This window comes from Pinus tabuliformis, chromosome 5_1 (genome assembly GCF_031772625.1).
Source record: "Pinus tabuliformis cultivar Carrire ecotype Pingquan chromosome 5_1, CPIR1, whole genome shotgun sequence".
NCBI lineage: Eukaryota > Viridiplantae > Streptophyta > Pinopsida > Pinales > Pinaceae > Pinus > Pinus tabuliformis.
In genome coordinates this window covers 687704834-687732684 of record NC_142305.1, presented here as the reverse complement: position 1 = coordinate 687732684, position 27851 = coordinate 687704834, and the positions used below count along the sequence as shown (strand labels likewise).

At 40.5% G+C, this 27851-nt stretch overlaps 1 pseudogene; it reads left to right on the top strand.

Moving 5' to 3' along the window:
* The window catches only part of LOC149166813 (1-phosphatidylinositol-3-phosphate 5-kinase FAB1A-like), a 68811-nt pseudogene extending 42229 nt beyond the window's left edge, over positions 1-26582 (top strand).
* The last annotated feature ends 1269 nt before the right edge of the window (positions 26583-27851 follow it).

Sequence of the window (27851 nt, the reverse complement as noted above, 5' to 3'; positions counted from 1 at the left end):
TCACTCAACCAAAATTTCAAACCAAACCCTCACCAAATAACTAGCCTAAGATCCTCAAGAATAAAGTTAAAATTTTTTAAAGAGAGAGCCCTCTCTGATTACAGGTTGGCTAGAACCTGTAATCCAAAGCTTGGTTAGTGGTTACCCCGGCCGTATTCCCTCAGGAGTCAAAGGGAACAACCTGGGTGTTAACACCTTCAATTTTCACTGTCACTGTGTTAGGGCCTAAATCTACCTCAGGCTGAGAAAGGTAGGATCTAGGGTAACATCAAACCATGCTTAACCTGGTAGCTAGCCCTACCAAGTCGGGAGAGGGCTCTCTCCTTGTCAATATATGAAGAATATGGTCAATAGAGCTTGAGATGACTAATGTAAAGACTGATTTTAGGCTAGGTATGCGCTCTGAGGAGTTTGATTGAATTTAATTTTGTTTTGCTAGCTCAAATGTGAAAGGCAGATTTGGATCTAGGGAATGGGCACAGTCTTGCAGATATCTCTATGTGGTGAGGTAGGAAAATGGTTTAGTACTTCAAATTGAGTGAGATGGAGAGCTTTTAGACTGGTGAGGAATTGGAGAGGGCATTAAAGTCTCAGGGATCCTCTTCAAATAGCTGAAAACATAAATAACTAAATAAACCCTAGGTAGAGCACTGCAACTTCAATGAATTCTACCTTTATCCTTGTTTCATTTAGTTACGATGAACAGAGAGAGATGATGGCATACATAAACATGTAAACTTGCATTACAGAAGGAAAAACAATACCAAATCAAATTACCACAAGAATCCCACAAAGTGCTGCAAACCCTGGTCTATTCCTTTTCCAAACTGCAGATATGAATGTACAATAATGCTCAAAGCATTCACAAGAGTCCAACCTTCTACAAAATTCCAACCCCTACACTATGAAAATCATAAAATATATACATTTTCTCATCCTTGTACTAAGGGAATTGAGCTCAACCATTTTCTTCAAAATAGAATCAGTTACATTAAACTTGGACCGAATTTATGAAAATAGGTGTTGAAGATGAACTCGTATCTCCTAAACCATAGCACCTGTTACAACACTGAAAGATATTTTTGTAGATAAGGTCATCTTGGAGAAAAACCTCTCTCAAATTTTGGAAATTTGTTTCCAATTGCTCATAATCTGTGCCACAAAATCATCTCTAAAACAGAAAATCATTAAAAATTTAAATCTGTGAAAATGAACTGTAAAGATCTAGTCACATATCCCAATTCATGATGCCTGTGAATAAAATGAAATAATTTTTTGTTATATGGCTTGTTATTAACAAAAACCTCCTTGGGTTTTACAAAATTACTTTCCATCTGTTGTAAAATGGCATCGCACTAAAATGACTAAAACAGTAAAAAAAATATAAAAAATTTGCTCTGTCTTAATGTAGGCTCAAAATATCATTGTATATCTCCCACATAGTAGCATTTGTGCATAAACTGAAGGAGTTTTTTGTTATTTGGTATGTGATGAACAAAAACCTCTTTCACATTTGAAAAAGTCCTTACCATTATTTCATAAACTTATTTTGTACTAAACTTGTCATTGTGTGCAACAACTGACCTCAAAAAATGCATAACCAAGAATCACTCATTCATTTCGATCATATCTTCTAATCCGGGAGCCGGTTACGGAAGTGTGATATACCGTTGGAAATATTTTTCTAAGCTTCTTCTGATGGACACACTTGTGACATGTTTTGTGCTGAACATCATGTGCAAAACATCTAACAAAAACAGACATAGTAAGAGCTCATGTTGATCCCTGGTGACAGGCTGCGAAGACTGGAACTAACATCAGCTCTATTGGGGATGGAAGCTCCTTGGAGGTGTCAAGAACACCATAGACCAAATGCCTCATCCATTGGGAAATACGGTCAAACAACTGCAAACCCAAAACAACTCATACCAATCCAAGAACATATACATACTGCAACATGTACATAAACAAATACCGAAAACTGAAATGCTGCCACAGACAACTTATTTATGTACAAATCTAACCCACTTTGCTGCAAAATTGATAGATCAAGTAATGTTGTAATGCCATATCAACCAATCAAGTAATTGTGACAAGGATGCTGCTTGAAAGTGTTTCAACTAGGATACAAATGTAAATGCTGACAGCCATACATGCACATAACGAATCTGGTTGTGCAAAAGGCAATTTGATCTATCATTCAAAAAAAAAGAAAAAGGAAGAAGAAAAAAAAGAATAAATAATATATATATATATATATATATATATATATATATATATATATATATATATATATATATATATATATATATATATATATATATATATATATATATAATTAATTAAAATTAAAAAGAAATAAATAAAAAATGTACATTGCAATAGGATTGAAAAAACCAGACTCTGTTTGCTGCCCCAACTCCTCAATATATGCTTCCAGCTGCAAATTATCAATGCAATAGGATCGAAAAAATCAATCTCGGTTTGCTGCCCCAACTCCTCAATACATGTTTCCAGCTGCAAATTATCAATGCAAATATCCACGGCAGCCTTACTTTCTGTTCCTTCTGCTGAAAAAGGTCTCCAAAGAATGGGTCTCGATAGTCCATATCCTGGGACTGTATTTGGGTCTCCAATTCAATTAGATCTCCTTCAATTTTTATGGAAAACTCTTGCAAAAAATTGAGCTTAAGTTCATGGCTGCATCGACAGGATTTCAGATAAGAAGAAAGAGATGAAGCAAATTTCTCATCTACCTCATCATCTGTGCACATATCTTCCCATTATCTAAAACCTTAAATAGAGGGCACCTCTATTTTGAATTCATCGTCTTTCTCCATCCATGTTTCAAGAAAGACATGCCAAAAATCTGCGAAGGACTTAATAGATCTGATAGGAAAATCTTCAATCCATTTTCTACATTTTCCTTGAAATGAATCAAAGAACAATCTAATGAAGACATCTTCCTTTTTAACTCTAAGAATTTCCACAAATGTTTTAAAATTTTCTATATGTTCTAGAGTCAAAGTCAGATCTTCCCCATTGAATTTAGGGCCATTACTCAAAATGTATGCATCCTTTGGTAATTGATTAGGAAAACCAGGAAGATTAGAAAAATTGATACATGAATACCTTGAACAAATAGAAGCAACATCTGAGTCCTTCATTTAGCCAGTGGAGCCACCATCAATACTTTGAAACTCGGGACTTCGAACAGTGGAGTCACCAGGTAGATGATTTCAGCCTTCATATGTGTCTGACTGTTGTCCACCATCAACAATCAGATCTGCAACTTGAATGATCTTTCCTGGAGAAGATCTGTCACCTCTTCCCCAGTTGAGTTCAGTTCATAAACTAAACCGGAGATTGACTGAAGCAGCATTCATCTACTATGCACTTGCAGAGCAAGAGCAGTTCGAAGGCTACCTGGCTAACTTCAGGCTCTGTCTGTAGTTTATAAAGCAAACAACAATAACAAACCAACAAACTTTTCATCCCCAGTAGAGTCGCCAATATGTTAGGGCCTAAATCTACCTCAGGCTGAGAAAGGCAGGATCTAGGGTAACATCAAACCACGCTTAACCTGGTAGCTAGCCCTACCAAGTTGCGAGAGGGCTCTCTCCTTGTTAATCTCTGAAGAATATGGTCAATAGAGCTTGAGATGACTAATGTAAAGACTGATTTTAGGCTCGGTATGCGCTCTGAGGAGTTTGATTGAATTTAATTTTGTTTTGTTGGCACAAATGTGAAAGGCAGATTTGGGTTCGGAGAATGGACACAGTCTTGCAGAGATCTCTATGGGGCGAAGTAGGCAAATTGTTTAGTACTTCAAATTGAGTGAGATGGAGAGCTTTTAGACTGGTGAGGAGTTGGAGAGGGCATGAAAGTCTCAGGGATCCTCTTCAAATAGTTGAAAACATAAATAACTAAACAAACCCTAGGTAGAGCACTACAACTTCGATGAATTCTACCTTTATCCTTGTTTCATTTAGTTAAGATGAACAGAGAGAGATGATGGCATACATAAACACATGTAAACTTGTATTACAGAAGGAAAAACAATACCAAATCAAATTACCACAAGAATCCCACAAAGTGCTGCAAACCCTGGTCTATTCCTTTGCCAAACTGCAGATATGAATGTACAATAATGATAAAATCATTCACAAGAGTCCAACCTTCTACCAAAGTCCAACCCCTACACTATGAAATTCATAAAATATATACATTTTCTCATCCTTGTACTAAGGGAATTGAGCTCAACCATTTTCTTCAAAATAGAATCAGTTACATTAAACTTGGACCGAATTTCTGAAAATAGGTGTTGAATATGAACTCGTATCTCCTAAACCATAGCACCTGTTACAAAAATGAAAGATATTTTTGTATATAAGGTCATGTTGGAGAAAAACCTCTCTCAAATTTTGGAAATTCATTTCTAGTTGCTCGTAATCTGTGCCACAAAATCATCTCTAAAACAAAAAATCATTAAAAAATTAAATCTATGAAAATGAGCTGTAAAGATCTAGTCACATATCCCAATTCATGACACCTGTGAATAAACTGAAAGAGTTTTTTGTTATATGTCTCGTGATTAACAAAAACGTCCTTGGTTTTTGTAAAATTACCTTCCATCTATTGTAAAATGGCACCGCACTAAAATGACTAAAACAATAAAAAATATGAAAAATTTGCTTTGTTTTAATGTAGGCTCCAAATATCACTGTATATCTCCCACATAGTAGCACCTGTGCATAAAATGAATGTGGTTTTTGTTATTTTGTATGTTATGAACAAAAACCTCTTTCATGTTTGAAAAATTCCTTACCATTATTTTAGAAACTGATTTTGTACTAAACTTGTCATTGTGTGCAGCAACTGGCCTCAAAACATGCATAACCAAGAATCACTCATTCATTTCGATCGTATCTTCTAATCCAAGAGCCGGTTACGGGAGTGTGATATACCATTGGAAATATATTTCCGAGCTTCTTCTGATGGACACACTTGTGACATGATTTGTTCTAAACATCATGTGCAAAATATCTAACAAAACTAGACATAGTAAGAGCTGATGTTGATCCCTGGTGACAGGCTGCGAAGATTGGAACTAACACACTGCGTAAGCCTCATCCAGCCAAGGTTTTAGTCTCACCTTGAGCACTGCTTCCTTGTGCAATGTTGCATCCACCTGTTCCTTCAGCTGCTTGGCCTCCTGTAGCTTGGCTAGTCTCTATGTCGGCGCGATGGTTCACGATGTGCCCTTAACCTCATTGTAGCATTGTTGTAGCTCGCGTGCTTCTATCTCTAGCCTATGTACATTGGGGTCCTACTACAAGCTTTTCAGGACCTCAAATGACTGCTCAAATAGTTACATGCAGTCTGCTACTACACTATCCACCACCGCTACTGCTTTTGTGACAGCGGTCGCTCGTTGTTCCTTCACTTCTGGCAGAGTTGAAGGTTGGGCCCTCAATTGTAACTCTGTAATTTGCAAGTTCAACTCCAACTGAACCCATGCCATCTCAGTCCGAGTGTCACGCACCCATATGGCCAACTTGCGGATGCGTACCTCAAATCGCTCCTCCTCTAGAATGGCCAACTCTGGGACAATTCTACATGCCTCCTCAACGACCCACAAAATGTGTTTTCTCTGATTGGTCGCCTTTGTCTCAGCAACAATGGTAGAATTTCTCTGTAGGGTCATCTGCTCGTTATTGATCTGATGTTCAATGATCACTTGGAGGGTGCGGTGCTCATGGGCCCTCAGTACTGCAATTACTCCATCTTGCAAGAGGTGGAGTGCTTCACGCAGGAGTGCTGCCAGGTTCAACCCGACTCCCTTTAAGGTGCTAACAGTGGGCCTGTCAGCCTCATTCTCTGTGGTCATTGCTCCATCAGGCAGCACTATTACACTGGAGGCCTTTGTGTGCAGCATATCGGCAACCTCTGAAGCACCGATAACCAGGCTGGTAGACACCGTGCCAGCCTGCAATGCGCGAATTTGCAACACCTACAACCCTGTCTAGATGGCCCCTAAGATGATCTTTTGTTGTTGTTCAAACTGTTGCAAGGCCTCCGTGGTGACATCCCTCAATGTTTCATTGATATCATGCAAGTCGCCCTCTGTTAATGTGATGGGATCCAGTGAGGTCTTGGTCTCCTTTGATTTCTTCCTGAGCCCTCCTTTCTCCAGCTCTCTTGGGCACTTGATGTGGGCAGACATCCCCTGAGGGTCCGCGCCATGTTGTTCATCTGTTTCCTCCTTGGTCTTACGTGAAGGCGACCTCGCGCCTTTGTTAGAGCCCCGCTCTGTCCCACCTATCTGCGTCATTAATTCCAGATTGGCGACATATTTTCAAGGATCTAAGCCATAAATTTCTTCTTGAATGCCAATCACCCACTCCATTTGGCTGCATTTCAATCATCAAATCATGAGCAATGACTTTAACGATCACTTTCTGACCGACCTGTGCAATTTCTCCCTGGGTAGCGCAGCTACCTTCGCATTTTCGTAGACCCTGTGACACTTCCTTGCTTCGTACAATCCTCCAATCGCGCAGCTCCCCAACCCAAGTAGTGTAGTTTATAGTCGTGCGCCTCCTTTCAGCTGTGTGGAGTGCTAAGACTGTGCTGCCTTCATCTAATCACATGGTCGGAACACCAGTGTATGGCTTCAACTGACTTCCATTCACCTTTCTTGGGAAGGGATCTACATTCAGCTTGACCAGTTGTATCGCTCCTCCATTAGTAATCTCCTTAATGACATAAGGCCCTAACCAGCGCATCCTGAACTTCCCTGGAAATTTATCAAACTTACTATCATATAACAAAATCAGGTCATTTACCTTAAAGGTGTGTAGCTTAATATGTCGATCATGCCATGCCTTTTTGCATTGCTTCTAGACCTGTTGGTGAAATCCAACTAGAAATCTCTCTTCCTCAAGATCATCTAGCTGTTCGAGCCTCTCCTCCAGGGCTCCGTGATTCGTCATGCCTGTGAGCATCACTATGCACAGACTAGGCACAATATATTCCATAGGCATTACAACTGCAACACCATAGAAAAGCCTAAAGGGGGTTTGTCCAGTCAACTTCTTGCATGTCATTTGATAAGCCCATAGTACTGCAAGTATGCGTAGGTCCCAATCACTTCGCTAACCATTGCAAACCTTGGTTAGCGCATTCTCTAGCACTTTATTGAATGCTTCCACCATCCCGTTAGCCTACGGGTGGTAAGGCGTGCTCTTCTGGTGATATACCTGAAATTCCTCCATTAGCGCGATGATCGTCTCATTCAAAAAGTGCGTACCGCAATCACTCATCAAGATATTTGGTTTTCCAAATCGCATTAGAACATGCTCAAAGAGGAACTTCGCAAAAGTCGCACCTGTGCAATCCTTCACAGGTTGTGCCTCCGCCCAACAAATCAAATATTCCATCGCGGTGATAATGTACCTCGCTCTCGTCTTTCCTTTGGGCTTAATGGGTCCCACAAAATCTATCGCCCATTTCTCAAAGGGTTGTAACGTCATCTGTGGATTCAAAGGCATCTCATCCCTTCGCAATGGCCTTCCAGTCCTTTGACACACATCACATGCTTTGCAATACGCTTTTGAGTCCTAATGGATGGTTGGCCACCACAACCCTGCATGTAGAATCTTCTGCGCAGTTGCTCTCCTTGCATAATGTCCTCCCGCGGTGTCCCCATGAGCATCTACGAGGATGCTACTTCTCTCAAACTCAGGTACATATAGTCGCAATACCTCATCAGACCCCATTTTGTATAGATGCCTAGCTATGATAGAGAAATCTGTTGCACGCACCACTAATTCCTTCTTCTGCTAGACGGTTTATCCTTGCGGGGTAGTTCCTGTCATCAGGAAGTGTATTATGTCCTCAAAGTGACCATCCGCGATACGCACTACAAATAGCTGCGCGTCAAGCAATCCTTCCTCCAAATTAGTGGGCTCTTCCCCTGTTTCGATGCACGGCAGATAGCCTGGTCCTACGTTCAGTCATCCTAGGTTCACAATAACATCAAAATCATATTCTTGGAACAATAACAGCCATCTGTAGATTCTCCCCCCCAACAAAGGCTTATTGACCAAGTATTTCAGCACGGAACGATATGTGTACATCTTAAAATGACCTCCCAACGAATCATGTTTAAACTTCTGGAGCGCATATACCATGGCTAACCCTTCGCGCTAGGTAGTCGAATAGTTCTTCTCTACCTTGAATAACCTTCTGCTTGCAAACGTGATAGGGCGGTCCAGGTCTTCTCCACCATCCTGTGTCAGTACTTCTCCCAGCACTATACATGATGCGTTGACATGTGAATGAAACTCCTTTTTCCAATCCGAGAAGACTAGGATCGGTGCAGTGACCATATTTTCTTTCAATACATCCAGGCTCTTCTTACAGTCTTTGTTCCAGCAAAACGTGACATCCTTCTTCAACAATTTCTCCATAGGCGCGGTGATTTGGGCATAGCCTTTGATAAACTTTCTGTAATATCCCGTATGTCCCAGGGTAGCGCGCAACTGTTTCACACTCCTTGGCGCTTCCAAGTTCAGTATCACCGCGATCTTCGTGGGGTCTACCATCAGTCCCTGTCTACAAACCACATGACCCAGCAGGGTCCCAAAAGGAACACAAAACAAGCACTTCTTCATATTAAGCGTGATCTGATATGTTAGACAAGTATTCAACATCAGGCCCAAGCTTGCTACATGGGGTTTCACCAACCCAAACATAGTCCAATCATCAAAGTATACTTCCAGGAACTTATGAATAAACTATTTGAATGCAGCAACAACTACGCGTGAGAAGATCCCAGGCGCATTCTTCAATCCAAACGGCATTACAGTGTACTGAAAACAACCCCACTCAGTCGCAAAGGTTGTCTTGCTCCTATCTTCCGGCGCGATTTCTATCTGATGGTACCTCGAGAACCCATCAGTGAAGGAATATGCTTCCTGGCCACCTACATTTTCCAACACTTCATCAGTGAATGAAGTCGGGAAAGGATCATGTACGCAAGCGTCATTCAGCTTTCTGAGATCCACACATATCCTTATTTCATCCTTCTGCTTCTTCTCCTATACCACCATTAGGCTTACCCAGTTAGATTCTTCCATAGGCTCAATAATGTCTGTCATGAGCACCTTATCTAACTCTAAGTGGAACTTTTCCTTGTACTTCGGTTTGAGATGGTAAGGCCTTTGCTTAACCAGATTCGCAGCGGGTTTCAATGTGATCTTCACCATACCTAGGTCCCTGATTATCCCCTTCAGATCCGTAAACTTGGTAGGGAATAAATCCTGGTATTTGCAGAGCAATTCAGAGACCTTATCCACCATCGCGTCTTCTGAGTAATCTCCAATATTCGCGAATTTGGGCTCTGCCTTCGTACCAATGTTTACTTGTTTTGTTTTCAGCGGCGTAGTTATATCCAGATTCTCAACTTGCGGTCCTTCAACCTTGCGGTGACCTTTTGTTTCACAGATGTTAATCTTTCACAGATCCTCGTCCTCTTCTTCACTAGTTACATTATAACATTCTAACGTGTGGCTCAGTTGAGTAGCCCATTCAGGCTGAATCAGGTCCAAAGGATCATGCAATATCCTAAACATTACTGCTTTCACCTCTTGTAATGCTTCATCAATACTGTCAAACCCATCTTCAAAACTGAATGCCATTATGAATCCTTCATGTAGAATATCCCATTCACTTGTTCCATGGTGGAGCTTTGTTTCTACATACCAACTCATTAGGACAATATCCAAGCTATGACAGAACAAGTGCACCCATTCAAGTTGGGGCTTTTCTCCATAAGCCTGAGCCCATTTGGCCAAGTGCGCACATGGATCATCCTGCCCATCATACTTGTCTATCATTCGCATCTTCGGCTTCCCAAAGATATTTCTCATCATTCTCTTACATTCCCGCCAATCATCAAAGCTTCCCTTGTGCATACCCCACAACCTTGCAGGCATAGCGCGCAATGCCTAGTCCAACGCCTAGAAGTGTTGCTTTTCTGGTACCTCCCTCTCAAATGCATCCAGAAAAATATCTACATCATTTAGGACATCATAAGTAGGCATATTTCTTAACTATGATGACACACACTGCAGTGACAGGGTCATCATGTTACAACTCAGCATAGTTACTTCATGTAACCGATTCTACCAGCGCTCTAGTTCTTCATCAAAGTCTGAGGTGTGTGAACTCTTGCGATCCCATGTAATCTGTCCATCCATTGTTGGATTCACCTAATCTTGGTCTTGCGTTGTTATATTATAGATACAGTCCCGATCATCATCGCTCTCATAATCACAGACTGGTTCAGTATAACACAATCCTTCAGCAGGATCTAGGGGTACAATGACGCGTAGCGATTTCTTCTCAAATATCATCTTTTTCTTCTTTAGGTTGATTACCATGTTCATATCAGTAGCCCAATCAGTTCCAAGGAGTGCAGGGTAGGGGTTGTTGTCATCCACTATCTCCATCACTTCAAAGTCAACTAGCGTGCTCGCACCCTCAATATCTACAGTCACCCCCTACAGCCACCCCATGGGGATGATCTTCTTCTGATTTTCCATCCTTAGCTGAATCGTAGACCATTGTAGCACAGGTCTTCCCATCTGCTCCCAAGTATGTTTCGGTAGGACGTTCACATCTGACCCCAGGTCTAAATTAACCTGATCCATTTCATATTGTCCTATCTGTGCGGTCAGTGTCATCTCTCGTCTTGCCCTTGTTTTATGCATACCAAGCTTTTGTACTATGCATGGCTCAGCAGGAGTGTTTTCGGCGCATCTATTTATGAGCTCCTACAGCCCCTTCACAGCCTTGCTATCGCGCAGTAGCTTCATGCAGGTCTCCAAGAAGGTTGTAAGCATAGAAGGGTCCATCTCCTGATCAGGCTTATCTTTGCTTCCTGAGGTGGAGGCCTCAGCGAAGCTCTTCTTCGCTTCCATGAAGGTTTCTCATGCGCGCTCCAAATCAAACTCAACCTCCTTCGCCAGAGCTTTGCACACCCATGTACTGTCTTTGGGTTGTTTTCCCTTGTCATCTCCTATTGTGATTCCACTTCGGAGCACTATATTCACGTTTGGATCCTCTTCGCATGGCTCAGATCTCATCATCTGCAGGTTCTGAGTCGGCGGAGGTGGTAGCGCCCCTTTGTCACGTATCCTAGCTATCAGCGTAGGACAATCTTCCATTTCATGATCAAACAGAGTGCAATACTTGCACGACGGATGTGTTGGGTTAGTGCAATCGTGGGCATAGTGTCCTGGCCCTCTGCAATTGTAGCAGATCAATTGTCCCTGACCTCTATCGGGTCCTCCTCCACCTCAGCCTCGTCCGCGCCCCTGAAATCCTGTCCGCACCATCCCTGTGCTCTGGTCAGGGGACCGTGTTTCGGCCTGAACCATATAGGCAAGAGTTTTATCCATCATCAATTCATAACTCCTGCAATTACGCTCATCATGCCCTACCGACCTACAAAAGTTGCAGAATAGTTGTTGCGGTGTCTCTACAAACTTTTGCAATAGATGACAATTATCTATGGCATGTTTTCCTGCTACCTGACAGATAGCGCACCATAGTGCAGGCCCCGTGCTCGGTCTTGCCTGAGCTTCTAGACTTAAGGGCATTAGCCCTCCTCCTGCCAAGTAGTTTGAAAAGACCGAGCAATGGTCTTTGTCATGGCCCTAACCCTTGCATTTCAGACACCATACCTCTTCGCACACCTCTAGTCGAACTGTTTTGTCCTACTTCAAGCTTTGCATCTCAAGGCAAAGATTTTTCAACTGCACATGGATCTGTTGAACCCCCAGATTTGGATCCTGCATCGGTGTTTCATGCAGCCTCATTGTTATCTCCAAGGCCTCTGCTTGAGTTGTTATCTTCTGTTGTGACAGCGCAACCCTTAAGTGTGGCAAGAGCGAAGCCACAAACCACTTGCGATGTTGTTCGTCTTTTAGGTTCATGTTAGATTCATGGATTGTACACTTCAACCTCTGATCAAGTTCCCGAGGTGTCTCACTTGGTTGCATCACAATTTCTTTGAACCCTACAATAGACTGTGCTTCATATTTAGGACTACTAAAATTCTCTATTCAATGTTGTCTGGATGTCTGGCACTCTAGCATTCGGGTTATCATTAGTGTACTTGATATACCAAGTTAGCGCGCGATCCTATAGAGCACTAACCAATGTCGACTTCTTCATGTTGTCATCTGTAATGCCTTGAGCTTCCCATACAACTTTTACAATGAACCAGAATTGGTCTGGGTCCTCATTCCCCAAGCCTTTGAACAAAGGCAGCTTCACTGAATTCACCATACTGAATTGCGGTGGAGGCGGAGGTGGTACGAGTGAAGTCACAGGTGATGGTGGTGAAGTTGGACGTGGTGTGGGTCGAGGTGGTATTCACAGGAATCCTTTCCTTATTAACTAAATAGCACTTCACGGAGAAACCTGCGTTATTCCCTCTTCATCACCTCATGGAGGTGAAATCAACGGACTATATTCAGGACCCTTTTTCCTTCGTTTCTATAAGTTTTTCCGCTTCGCGTAGCTCCAAACATCAACGTAGCTACATAACCCGTTTTTCACACAATGGAATTTTAATCCAGGTATTTAAAGATTTCACGTACTTACCTCGTGGTCCTTTGAAAAAGCGTTGCTCCGCCTCACTGTAGCTGACTAAGGTGTCGACCGCAAATTCAGTTACAAATCCTCTTATGACGTGATCGAGCCAATGATCAACAGCGTGGGTGATCTTATCCTCCGATGCTTCCAACCTTCACACTAGCTCTGGGGTCCACACAGTAGGATTGTCAAGTTTCCACCTTCCTTGGCTATCTTATAGCTTCGCAATCCACTCGTATAGCTCAATTGGAAAGGAGCAGAAAAAGATCTCGTGGATCTTTGTATACAGGTACCTGTCCAGCCACTGTTCCTTTGTCAGTCGCGGGTTTTTGTTCTCCCATGCCGCGAATTTGTGGATCTTCCTATCCAACTAGTCTCTAATCTCTTTCTTAATTGGATTCCAGTGATACGACATCGTACATCTCTTATGCAAATTCTGGTCCTGGCAATGGAACCATTTGTTGGCTTCAGGGGGCCTGACTCAAGTTCAGAGTTAATTAGCCAAACAAATCCCTACACTACTGGCCCTTTCGGCATCAACCCTCGGAGCGCGGACCGAAGTCTCACCCGAAGCAGTATGGGGGGATGTTGGAACCAAGTTTATGCACCCTGAGATGGTCATGATGTTGGTTTATTCCCTCTATTCCTTCCTTCACACAGCCCTAACCCTCGATCTAGACTCTTTTGCGTTGTTGTGGCAGCATATTGCACAGATTATCAAGTTATCTTAAGAATCTTACTTGTCTCATTATATACTCACAGTTATCACCACGTAAATAGATATTCTTATATGCGTTCAATTATCCTACATAATTATACACGTTCGCGCACCATATAAGCATTATAAAGGAAATTCATGCACAAAATGACAAGATGCATTAATCAGAACAAAGACACAGAAATTGCAGAATGCTTCTCTTTATTAATCTATTCCAAGTGATTATAGACTCTATCCACCCTGCGCACACAGCTACAGGGGTCCGTGCACTCAGCTGCGGACTTCTACCCTAGGCCTCTACGCACTCAGCTGCAGAGCCTCTACCTACGCTATGACCCGAAACTTAGACTTCTTACTTCAGAGCTATGACTCTCTTATCTTATGTGTCTCTCCAACTACTTAGAGCTTAGCTCTTTTTATACAATCCCATGGTCTGTGGACCATGGGTAGATCTCTTACAGCTGACTTTACTTTACAAAACTAAGGGCAGACAACCCTTTATGACTTATGACATCTTCGCGCTCCGCGACCATAAAATGCGGAGTCTTTACAATTTTATTACAAAAAATTGACACAAACATGGGATTCTAGCCCCAAAACTGCCCTTTGGGGGATCTCTTTCCCAACATAAATTTTCATTTAGTCACAAAGTAAAAATTTGGAGTTAACTCACTTTGACACTCTTGTTCACTTAAGGAAACTCTCATATGGTGGAACATGATCGCTTTATCCTCATCTATAGACTTTTCTTAATCAAACAAAGGATACAAAAGTGGGAAAGAGCCATAAAGTATGAGGAAGCTCTTTCCTAAAGAAATAAAGCAATTAAAAGTAGTTAAAAGATTTAAAGCAACAAAAAGGGGGATAAAGCATTGAAAGGAGGAAACATCACCCACCCTAAAGCTTTTTCCCAATTTGCACTAACAAAGAATTTGTTAATCTTCATATCCACCACTTGCCTATATATTGGAGGCTTGGCCATTGAGAAAAGGATCTAATTTCATGTATTGTTATGATGTCAAGATCTAACTTGAAAGAGAGAGGTTTTCAAGCTAAGAGTTGGAGGAGGTGCTACTGCAACTACATCTATTGGTTGTAATCTCCTTCCTATTTTATTAATAAAGATAGATTGATTGTTCTTGCTTCCTAATTGTTGTTCATTGTTCATTTATTATGTCTAAATAATGATCATTTGGAAGTATGGTTTGTCATGATTTATTCAGTAATGTTTAGGTGTTCATTTATTATAGTTTTGATTGATATTATTATTATGTTGTGAAGGTTGCTTTGTTTTCCTTTATGTGCATGATTATCCTTTGGAGCTAGTTGGGACAGCTTCTCAACTACATTGTCGACTCTAATTTCTCTACACAAAAAGTCAAGTGGGTTCTTCTCTAGCCTTTCTACGTCAATCTAACTCTATGCTTTGCATTACTGAAAGTTTCGAGCCTTAGAATAATCTTTCCCTTACCTTGTCTACCCTAGGTTTCTAGGAGGACCTGAGAGGGTTTCTTGTCTTTCCAACCAAGCATAAATCCATATAGCAAAATTGGTGACTCCACTGGGGAGCATTCTACTTCTTGGATTATTTTTCCTTCTCCTAAATTCCCTATGTTTGATCTTGTCTTTGCTTGAATTCCTTTCATTTTTTTACATGCATAGTAATCTAACTGATCTGACCACTTTTCTTGGACCCATACCCTCTTTTTTTAAGTAAAATTTGTATAATGTTGGTCTTCTGTGGACACAGAGCATTATAACTCAGGTTATCCCTTATAGACACACGTTACCTCTTCCTATAATGCATTGTGTTGGCCTGCTTACCTACATTACTGCCTTAAAGCCTTTATTTGTCACTTTTTCTATGATTTCCTCTATGTGCTTTCTGCTTGTTTTTGTCTTAAGGTCTTTGCTTTCTTTGGCTATGATCACTATAGTTGCATTCATGTTTTCTTTTGAAGGTGAGTTTATCTTGTACTGCTTGCATCCTAAAAAGAAAAAAGAAAAAGGAAAAAATCATTTTTTGCTTATCTGCTTGATGTTTAGTTCATTAGTGTGCATGTAAGTGGAGTTTGAGTGTCTCCATCTGCTTTTAGGTGTTAGAATCTACATTAGGATTGTTTGTTTTGGAAATGAAGTTGATTACTCTCTCCTTTTATAATTACTTTCTCATCGAAAGCAATTTGAAAATAATATATCTACATGGTTTGATTCAAGAGTCTCATAAACTTCATATGTCAACACCCTTCCAAAGATATTAATAAAGTACCTTTAAAAGCAACCACGTAATAAATTCAATTAGAAACTCTTTTTCACAGGAAAAGACATCTTAGTTTAGGCTAGGATCTTGGGTTAGGCTATGTAAGTCAACTCCCCAAGGCTACAAAACTAAATTAGTGTCATTAAAGAGTGAAAATATTGTTGCACTCACATCGACTGGGACTGCTCCTCTTATACATGAGTTAAGCATGAGGCAACATCGAAGTGTGAGAGAAGGTAGCCCACCTTCGATTGCATTTCGATGGGTATTTTTTGTATCAGTGATTCCTTTGAGGATTTTGTAGCTGATTCGGGGACTCAGATATCCTTCCCACACAACGTACTTCCCACGACCGTGACCCCATCGACAGAGTATGTGATTTGAGGTAAAGAGTAGTGGCCATATTCCTAGGGAAACATACATAAGGTGACTGGGGTGGGTTGCCCCAGTACCTGAGATAGACGAACATACTCCATTTTTGGTTTTTTGGGAGGATACTTGTCTTCATGAGAGTGTTTGGCCCCTCCTTATCGACGTTTGGGTGATTCTCAAGAGTAATCATAATTGTCTCTTTCTAAATTGGTTTTCTCTTATAATCCTTCGATACTAGGTTCCATCTCCAACTAGTTGTGACTATTGGAAAAAGTTTAATTTCAAGTTGAGCTCATAGAGTTTTTTCTTTTTTAGGTGTGTTCTATTTTTTTTATTGAGATGATATATATACATCACTTATCAATATTTTTGTAAAATCTATATCAGTCACTGTGGCTTCCACAGGACTTCATCATCAATATCGACAACTTCAGGGTCTTCCTCCACTTTCTGTGGAGGAATTTTTGTGTGAATCAGATTCTCCTTCTACTCAGGAGAGTCAATCTCCAGTTTATAATTCTGAATCATTACATAGTGACCCATATTCTATTCTACCTGAGGACCCTTTAATTAAAGGTCTAGTACCTCCTTATAATCCTCCAGTTACAGATCCTCTTGGGCCTGTTTTGATTCAAATGACTCCTTTACCTATAGTTTCTTTTCCAGTTTCCCCTATGAACATCCTAGTGATCGCTGGTGAGTCGAGGTATTTTATGGAAACTTTTTCTCTACCAGCATATAACCCACCCACATCAAGTTCTACACCTGTTTTTGGTTACCCTAATATAAAACCTATGGTCAATCCAGGAAACTTAGCTACACCCACTTGGGGTGGTGCTAGACCATATGTTGCCTCTACTATCCCCTACTCCTTTCATGTTTGATCTTGGTGTTCTTAGTGTCACAACCTTCAATAACCTTTTTTATTGGAATCCATTACTTGGTTTATCTCCTCATCCTCTACAAAGTTGGGGCAATGTTTTTGGTACTTATCTACCTGTCAGGGACATTCCTGCACCCATGCAACCTATGGCACAACATGTTCCATCTTTGGTTTACTCTTTTCCTATCAGTGGTTATCCAATTGGTGGTGGTCCCGAACCTAATCTGTCTTATATGGCCAATGGTGTTCTAATCCGTGGACCTGCTACATCTCCTTGGGGCCTCCCAACTCAATCGTCTGCACTTGTTTGGGGCAACCTCTATCCTGAGGGAAATCAGTTCGTTGGAAGCCTTCCTCAGGCTAGGGGCATGCCTTATGGCATGTCACTTTACACGACCCCACTGCCAACTCAAGGAAATTATTATCATTTGCAACCTATGTACCCTGTCAGAAACTTGTTGATGGGAGGACCTCCTAGTCTCTCTGGTCATCCTACTCTTCCCTATTCAGATTCGACAGCACCTACTCCATTTCCATTTTTAGCTACTCTTGACATCTTAGATCTGTAAAATTTGACTAATTACCCCATCAACCATAACTTGTTATGGCCTCTAACCCCAAAAAAATATCCTACCGACATTCCAAATTTTAAGGGAAAATAGGGAGATGACCTGGCGACTCACGTCACTACATACCATGTTTGGTGTGTTTCCAATTCCATGATTGATAATGGTATCTGGCTCAAACTCTTCCTGCTCATGCTAACTGGAAACACTGCCAAGTCATAAATTAAATTACCACGTGCCTCTATTAATAACTTTAATACCCTCGCTATGGAACTCTTGAATAACTTCCATCTACCAATCTATTACAAAACTAGAATGAAACGTTTGACTACTTTGCACCAGAACACTTCCATCTACATCTTTGATCATATCCATGAATGGAGACATAAGCAGAGGTTAGTAAAGGCCCCCATTCTGGATTACCTATTAGTTGATTGGTTTTGCAAATCACTTCTACCCCCCATCACAAAGGACATTGCCATGTCCAGAGCAGTTACTGAAGACCAGTCCATTCAGCGTGCCTAGCATCTAGATCTTATCTATCGCAATCTAGCACACTTTATGAATTGATCCCTAATGCTTGTCGAACATCAAATACTCTTGTTACACAACAACCTAGTCCTCACACCAACAACCTCATCGATGTTGCCTCTAAGACTATTGTCACACAGTTGAGCGGGAAAATTTCCCAATTATCCAGCATCGCTACCCCGCCTCAACTACATCTTATCACACTATTTCTCCTCCCTCCATTGTGATTAAATTTGTGCAGTCTACACATAAATCCAGGAGAAATAAAAAGAAGAACTAAAAGAATACATCTCCTTCTAAGGAGCAAATGTTTGTTCATAACACTCAAGCCAAAGCACTTGTCATTGCTAAACCTGATAAAGTAAAAGAGAAAGCAGTGAAATTTCCTTGCAATATGTGTGTTGAGGATCATTCAACCTATAAATTTCTTCGTGTACAAGAGTGCAATGATCCCCTTGCCCAAAAGGATTCAAGGACCCCCAATGTCCTTAATAGCCCTTTCCCTACCCAACAGGAGTAGTAGTATCAAAACCATGTTGCTAACCCACCCCAACCCCTGCGAGGGGGAAATGGTGGTTCTAATTCCCCTCCTCATGGAGAAGGATCATCAACTATTTATGTTTTTAAGGCATTTGATTTACAAACTCATGCCAAGAATTATGGGAATCTTGTCCTAAACACTCTAGATACCCCATCATCTTCTACTCCACCTCCACCTAATGATTTTCATATCAAGAGGCCCATTGTAGACCTCGTGAGTCATTCCCCCCAAGGGACACTTCACCATACTATGAACAATTTGTCTACCCATGCTTCCCAGAACTACAGTATTATAGAATATTCTCACAAGCGCCTTGTGCCATGTCTACCCTTAAATTATTAAAATGTTGTCCTATGCAATGGAAATCTTTTCTTTCAACTATAGGCGAAGTTGACCCTCATGATTCCAACCTAGTTGTATTTGACATGGATAAAAGTACATTGTTCCTTTCCTACCAACTTGCATTCTAATTATAGGTTCATGCGAAAGGTAAAGCTATTCACCGCACCATCATTGATGAAGTTGCATTTACTTGTGTGATGACTACTTCCTGTTGGCTCACCCTCAGTTCTCCCATTTTATCCCATTATAAAATTCCTTGAAATATTTTGAAAACCACGCCTTCACTCCTATACAATCTTATTCTTGGACATAGTTGGACTTACAAAATGTGATCCATTGTTTTTTCAATCTTCCAATTTATCGCTTTCCCTCATCAAGAAAATAGTGTAACTTTGGATCACTTGTCTTTTGCACCCCTAAGTTTCAACCGTTACCTACTGGCAACATTACTTTGGTAGGTGGTTCTTCTTACACTTTCCTTAGTTTTGGTATCGACTTGTTGAAGGACTCCTCACTGTTAGGCTGTTTCCATCTTCCACCACCTAAGGCCCCTTTGTTTATTTCTATGGTCTTTGTTATACCCACTATATCTATGCATCCATGGATCATCTCAACCCCTTCCACTATTGCCTTTATTGGAGAACCGATGCCACTGTCATAGGTGGAACTAGCTTATCAAGTTATTCCATCTACATCTAAGTCTCCTTCTTATTTGGTTGGGACCCATGATCCTATGAACTCTCCCACTAAAACTCCCTCAACTGATCTTCTCACCACTCTTATCCCCTCTGATGAGGTGATTAAGGAGATCACGTATGAGTGGCCTTGGGATGAGTTCTACTCTCATGTCTCAGTCTCTTCTCCATTTGCACTGAACACGAATCATTTGAAAATCTTGTCCCTTAATCAATCTGACCTTGTTCCTTCCTCTTTGACACATGTTCAAGAGTTATACTTGGAAGGAAACGTAGGCAATCTCTTGGGGGAAAGAACCTTTCCACCCATCTGCCTTAGTCCTTACATTGTTACTCAGGTCCTTTCTAAATGGGTCTATGAACCTGTTAGCGCTTGAAATTTCACCTCAGGCTAAAAAAGGTAAACTCCAAGGCAACATCAAACCACTTAGCCTCGTAGCTAGCCCTATGGGGCAGGAGAGGGCTCTCTCCGGTCTATCTCGGTAAAGATCTTCAACGGGCGAGATAACCAATAAGGAAACACTGATTTTAGGCTAGTAAACTGATAAAAAGGTTTGAATTGGGAAGTTTTAGGATTTTGGTGGAAAATCGGGGAAAGGCAATTTTGGGTGCGGGGATTGGACACAGTTTTTGCAGGGGGTTCTTTGGGGCAAGGTAGGAAAATGTATTGATGCCTTTGAATTAAGTGAATGGATAGGAATGATCGGTGAGGGGATAAAGAGAGCAAGGAACCTTCAAGATTTCTCTTTAGACAGATGAAAACATAAATATTAAGCAAACTTAAAAGCAGAGCATGGCAATCATGAATTCTACTTTAACACTTCATTTTCCTAATTTGCAGAAGGAAAAGTAAGGAGATGATTCACATAACAAACTTACAAGTACAAAGAGAAACACACCATCAATACATGTAACCACAGGAATCCCAAAAAGGACTGCAAAACCCTGGTCTTTCTTCCTTTGCCAAAATTGCAGAGATACAATGAGTAATACAATAGAGTTTTCTCCCTCAAGAGTCCAACCATGAAAATGACCAAGAAGGTACATAATATAGGAAATATAACATCTTTCCTTGCCTCTAGGGGTCGAGCTCACTATCCTAGGAGCTGTTTCAACCAATTCTAAACTGAGCACTGAAAACTAGGCAGTCAAAACAACTTCACTCTATAAGCTAGGAAACCAATTCATTCATTAAATTTTTGCCTATCTCATGAATGAATCTTCTAGAAGAGATAAATAAGTGTCAAAATATCATAAAATTACATCATTTACAACAAGGAGGATCAAAATCTACTCCAAAAAGTCAAATCCAGTCAAAACTGCGTTTTGCTGAGCTGTAGGTGAATTTCTGTGAAAATTGCCCAACACGTCGCGCCCTGATCCTGAACACGTCGCGCGCCTTTGGAGCTGCTTTTGAGGCACTTCTAGGTGTCCAAACGAGGCAAAAGTGGTCTTGTTGGAAAGGTCTGTATGTATACTTTCCAACCCAAGTGGAATTTCTGAATTTGGTGGCCATTTGCCCCTCCAAAATTGCAATCTCCCAAGACTGCTTCCTGTGTGTCAAAAAGGTGGCAGAAAGTCATTTTTTGCTTGTTTTTTGACCTTCTGGAGGCTCAAAATTTGATGAAATCTCTTGGTAATTTCTGAGCAGGTGTATCTTTGCATGAAAAATCCAAAAATGCTGAGTTTTCCTGAAAAGGAGTTGCCCATCGAAAGGGTCGCGCGCGGCGCGCGACGTGTTGGTGGAGAAAACCTGTTTTTGGCACAAAAAATTCACAATTGACAAAATTTTCTCCAAATTTCTTGAAATTTGGGCTGGGAGTCCCCAATCAAGTACCATGCTCATTCAAAGAGGCTTTGGCCAAAATTTGGAGTGGATCGGGCCTTTTTCTCCGTTTTAGTGCTTTGCTCAACCTCCTTGGATCTGGCGATTGTATTTTTGACATTTCTCTAAAACCATGACACCTGTGTAAAAAGTGAAGGAGGTTTTTCTTCTTTGGCATGTTGTGGACAAAAACCTCTCTCAGTTTTCCAAAATTCATCTTTGATTGCTCTGAAACATCTTTTGAGTGAAACTTATCCCGATGTGTGAAACAAGGAATTTTGTCGAAATGAAGCGAAATGAAGGGGATAAGAGGCTTCTAAATTCTTGGGGAAATTTTGGAAGTAGGGAGGGATGTTAGGGAGCAGAGGAAAGTGGAATCATGGAGATTGAGTGAGGGGAAGGGGTCCAAAAGGGCAAAACATAGGCCCAACCTAGAAAATTGCCAAGTTGTAGCTAGAAACTAGGGTTTGTGCGAAAATGAGGAATTGGGGGAATCTCAGTGATGGGAAGCATTTGATAAGGTACTTTAAGGATAGGGGAAGGTGTATGAACATTAGGATACCAGTTTCGCTAATGATTTGACCATCCAAGAGATATTGCCTTCAAAACCCTAGTAGAGGGAAATGACCTTGCCTGGGCGCAACTGAAGCATGAACAAGGTGTAAAATGACTCATTAGACACTAACATGATAATGAAAACCCTATGAATGATGATAGACTCAACTGAATAGTGACATAGATTGGCATTTGGGCAATTTTAGAAGGAGTGAAAGCAAACCCTAGACCTAATGCCTAGTGACCAAATTTTGCTTGAAGACTCACTGAAATGACAAAATTTGACCTTGACACTCTGAGACCACTTTGTAAGAGCATATTTAATCACTGGAGGAAGGTTGGAAAGACTGACACTAACAGAACCCACGTACTATGATGGGGACCCACTAAAAAAGTTACTACGCCTAACACCTAGCTAGCATGTGCTTTGTAAATTTATGTATAAATTTTTGTTTCTTTTAGTGTGGTGCTTCCCTTTTTCATGTTTTTCTCAAGTTTTTAGTACATCGAAAATCCAAAAATTTGGATGTTTGGTTCATTGCATCTGACCAAAAAAATTACATAATTTTCAAAAGCCAAACATTTTTACATGAGCATTCTTTTTATGGTATTTTTTCACTCATTAATCCGAAAAAAACCTTGGATTTACTTCTTTGGGCTCATTAAACTCCCATGAAGAAGAACAAGCTTCCTTTTTAGGGACTTTTTCTCACTTGTAAAACTCCTACAAAGAAGATTTGAGCCATTCTTTTTCTATATTTCTCTAGCCCCCTAAACAAAAAAATATACCACGAGTTTGCCTGACTCGTTTCAAACTTTATGAATAATATTGATTTTACTTTCTCTCCCTTATACTCATAACAAAATGAGGTGAACATTTGTTGAGCATAGGTTTATCACTTTATCTAGACTGAATGGACTTGTTATGCCCCTATACCAATAGGTGTCATATATCATGATTGACTTGGTTTAACTCTGAAATATGTTCATACCTTTGCTTGTTGCAAATGTTTTCCATATTTGTGAAAAACAAAAAATTAAAAAATGTAAAGAGGGTATGCCCTAAAAGAAAAATCAAAGGGCAAAAAGAATAAAGAAAAGGTCAAAAAATGAAAGAAAATGACCCCCGACAAAAATAAAAGACCATGAAAGTGTGCAAGTCCAAATGCCACTGCTTTACTTTTGTGTAATAAAGGTTGTGTGCAGCTTGTTACCTATGCCACAGTCCATGGTAGCCAAATAGTTTAAACTTGGTTATTCCATGCTTTCAATTTCATGTTTATAGAGATAAAGAATAAAAATCTGACCAAATTGTTTTATCTTGGCAGATAATTAGATAGGTAGAGTGAATAAAAGGAGCTCAACAGTTTAATCTGAGTCCTTGGATCTAATAATTGTAGACTTAGATACATATCTATATGTAAAAGAAAAGAAAGTGTGATAAGGGTTTGCCAGATTAAGTGCACCCAAATAAAGAAGTAAAAATGCTATGTTAAGTAGGTAGGGTAAGTGGATGATTAGATGCAGAACAAAGGTGTGATGAATGGTTAAATTTAATGTTTTAATCTTTTTTCTTTCATCACTTAGACAAAGCATGGAGCACAGTAAAGATAGCATATCAATAATTCAAAGTCAAATTAATTAACTTCCGCACTCATTTTCCCCTAATTTTTTACTAATTTCCCCTAAGTACTAAAGGCACCTACAACAAGTTAGAGGGGCTCAGAGCATTTCTCTGACGTTTAGAGGGACACGACCCTCGGCCCAATAATTTGAAATGCCTAAAGTACTTAAGCCCCCTTCATCAATATTTCCCCTTCATAAATTCATTCATCACCTTCATAATGTTTTTCCTAAGTAAAATCCCTATTTTACTTAGGAAAATTAAAATATTCTCTATATAAAAACCCTCATGTTCTATTAGCCTAAGTCATGAATGTTGTATGATGAAAATTCTTTCAGAAACATTTAACTTAGCACATTTCATATCCTATAAGGTCATATTAACTTTAACTCGTATTATTATTTAACTTCTAAGAAAATAAATCACCCCTTTCCCGTATTACTGTTAAAAATCCCAAAAATATGTATCTCACCCCATTGGTTTGCAAAATAACCATAATAAAGTTTGATAAATGGGATTAAATAATCAACGCGCGATTAATTAAGAGCCAAAACCCCCACCATCCTAACAAAGGATTAATTAATCATCCAGATTAATTAATAACTTATCATCCAATCACATCACCCCCGATATGATTAAGGCATTTAATTATGGTCGGGCCCCTCCATTTAACTCCCCGCCACTTTCCAACGTCGTCCACCATCCGATCAGATCTCCCAGATTCGACGCCATCGCTCATATCGCACGGGCCCTTCGGTCAAACGTTAAGCACGCAATATGGGCGGTTTTCCAAAACTTGTCGATGCAACGTGTCAATCGATCAATGGAATCGCGCGACCCTCCTCCAAAACCACTCGCCTCCCAGAAGCGGTGTAATGAAACCCACTTACTGCCTCCCATAAACGACAAAATGTCCCATCATTCAATTGATACCAACTGTCATTGTCGTTAACCCGCCAACATATTTTCTTATGCATAAAAACAAAAATGTTCATTGTTTTCCCTTTTTGTCCAAGAAAATGACCTCTGCCTCCCATGCACGCACAGAGTACGTCCCAGTCTAGAAACTGACTTTTAACCGTTAACCGCCAACAGTTGCTGAACTCCAAAACTGCTCCAGTCTACTGTGCCCACCCACAGAGCTGTCACCATAGCCAATCATCCCTTTGACCATCTGAAAAAGGTATTTACCAAATTCCAGTCTCAAAATCCCTGTTTCAAACTAAAACCTCCATTTAATTGCTCTTAATTTAAGTAAATTGGTTCAATTGAACTGTTCCTTGACTTTGAGACTATCCCAAGTACCTGGTTTACCTGAAAAACCTTAGAAACCCCCAACTTTCTCCCTGAAAACACAAGAACCAGGGATGGAATCCCCAGTTGCCCTAAACATTGCTCCAGTCAATGCTCCCCATAAAGATTTGGACCACCTTCCCTTAGCTAATAAGGATTTCCAAATTAAATACCTTACATTTAGTGACTCCCCCCTGAAGCTATACTGCAAATACCGGGACAATTATCTAAATAATGCTGATAAAATTGGTCTTTGGGAATCAAACCTCCCTAAATACCAATTTCCCATTGTCCATATCTTCCCAGATATTGTCCATCAATGCCATGTGAACTATAATCCCAATCTGAGAGTTGTGATGTCCCCCAACCAGCAAATCCTTTTCACCATTACAGCAGAATCTATCAATAACATGTTGCAACTGCAGCCTAGCCAAGACCTTGTCCCCCTATCCATTGCTGATTTACTTGAGAAATCCTCAAAACTATCCAGCTTAGAGATCACTCGAGTCTGTCAAACCTTCATGGAAGAGAGATACATAACAAAGTACCCCCCTCCTTACATGACATGTACTTTTACTGGCCTGGGTAGGGACATTATCTCCATGATTTCTTGCATTCTAAGTTTTATAACTGATGAGTATGTAGATGAACTAACCTTTGCATACATGACTATCTTCACCCCTGGTCAGCCTCCTGCTGCCAAATATGACTATGCTACATTCATAGCTAACAAGATGCATGACCAATTCATGAGGCTAGAGAATGAGAGAGTGTTCAAATATTCCACAGTTTTGTATCACCTCTTCCTTTACTACCAAACTGACAAATTCCCCTTCTCTGTGCATAAGCTTGATACCAAAGGGAACCCTAGGTCAGTCATTTTTGGACCTCTATTTTTCACTACTCACCCTCTTCCCCTTATTCATATATAGATTTCATTGATCAATTTGTCCATCCTGTAACTACCATGCTGATAGGATGTCCCCCTCCTAGAATCAGTGATGACATCAAAAGAATCCTTCAGTTGTCAAAGCAGTATAGGATAGGTGACTGGTACTTATACAAGAACCATACTGAGATTAGAGTTTATGGGTGTGAACTACCTCCATTCAAATTTCCCAAATATGTCCCCATGAGATTATTTTCCCTGGAGTACTATAGACAAATAATCAACTCTGATCAAATCCACTTCATGAAAGAAAAAAAGAAAGCCCAGCTGAGGATCAAAGACCACTTAGGCCCATTTGTGTGCAACAACAGAAAAGCAGGGCAAGAAGCAGAAGAAATCCTTGAGAGAATGAGGTTGAAAAAGAGTTTTATCTGGCCATATGATCCTCACAGTTTCATCTGTGATAGAAGGATGAAACATAAGTTGTCACCCTACCTCCATCACAAAATTCCTGAAATAGAACAATATGCCAATTTAAATGAATGGAGGGAAGGGACATTGATAGAACAAGATAGTGATGAGGTGGAAGTTGAAAATGTGATGAAATATTTGGAGAAGAGACTTGACCTGGACTCCTTTGTACAGGTACCTGCAGAGTCTTCCCAAAGGCCAACACCGGAACATAGTGCTCCCACAGCAGAGCCTTCACAGAGGCAAACTCAGGAAACAAGTGCCCCTACATCAGAACAACCAGAAACAACAGAACAGCCAGAGGAATCAGAGCAACCTGAAATCTTGGAAGAATTGACTCCACCATAGCCACTACCAGCTCAAACAAACATGGGTGATCCTCCAGTACTACAGACTCCTCTAAATGAGGAAAGAAACTTGAAAAAAGAAAGGGAAGTAGCTACCCCTTCTAGCAGACCCACAGATCAACCCTTTGCTAAGAGGCAAAGGTTGAATCCTTATTCGGAGGAAGAATTCATTGGAGAGACTACAGAGAGCATAAGGAAGGAAGCAACAGACAGCTTACAGACTTTCCCAACAGGTGGGACACCCTCTAGTTCACACAGGCAGGAACTGGAAAGGCAACCCAGCATAGAAGTATCATCTTTCAGGTCTTCTTCAGAGAAGATCATAGATGTAAAGTGGAAATACAAGGAGATCAAAACAAAGAATGAGCAACTGAAGGCCCAAGCCTATGCTCAATACTTAAAAATGGCCCTCACAAACCAAACCAGACTGATGTCAGATTTTGACATCAAAGAGGGTAAAATGTAGATGAGTTTCCTGAAGCCCACAGTGCAGCAGCCAAAATCCTTGGTTGATTATCTTAAAACTAATTTTGAATTTTTAGCTAAGGACATCCACCCAATCGACCAGATTGAGCTTCATAAGAAAACAGGTGAGATGGTCTACTCAACACTAACCAGCAAAGCAATGATGGCTCATAGGTTGCAAAATTCATTGAGCAACACTACAGCTCAATTGCAGCTGGAAAAAGCCTTATCACAAGCTAAAGATAATAGAATAAAATCATTGGAAGAATTAGTAATTGAGTTGGGTCATGACCCAAAGGATGTTAAGGCAGCAGAAAGCTTAATCAAGAAGAAAAATGAAGATATAGCTGCACTTAGAAAAAAACTGAAATTGCCACCCCTCATACACCCTCAAACTGCTGAGGTTATTGAGAAAGAGAATGATGAGGAATTTATGGACTTGGTCCTTAAGTTAAATGAGCAATTAAAGGAAAATGAGCAGGAATTAGAGAAAGCGTTACAGTCAGGGCAAAGTGAATCAACCTCCCAGCCTCAAACTGTAGTGCAAATAGTTTCCATAGCAGTCCCTTCCACTATGGAAACTATTTTAGCACCAAGCAGTCCTTTAGCAACAGCCACACCAGTGGAAGCAACAGGTACAACACAGGCAAGTAAATCAACACAGAGCACAGAGAACTTAATTAAGTCAATGGAAGAAATGAAACTCCAAGTAACAGAGCTACAGAAGGTAAAAGAAAAATTTACTACCTTGGAGCAAAAGTATGATCTTTCAAAGATCAATTATGCAGAGGAAAAAAGAAAAAAC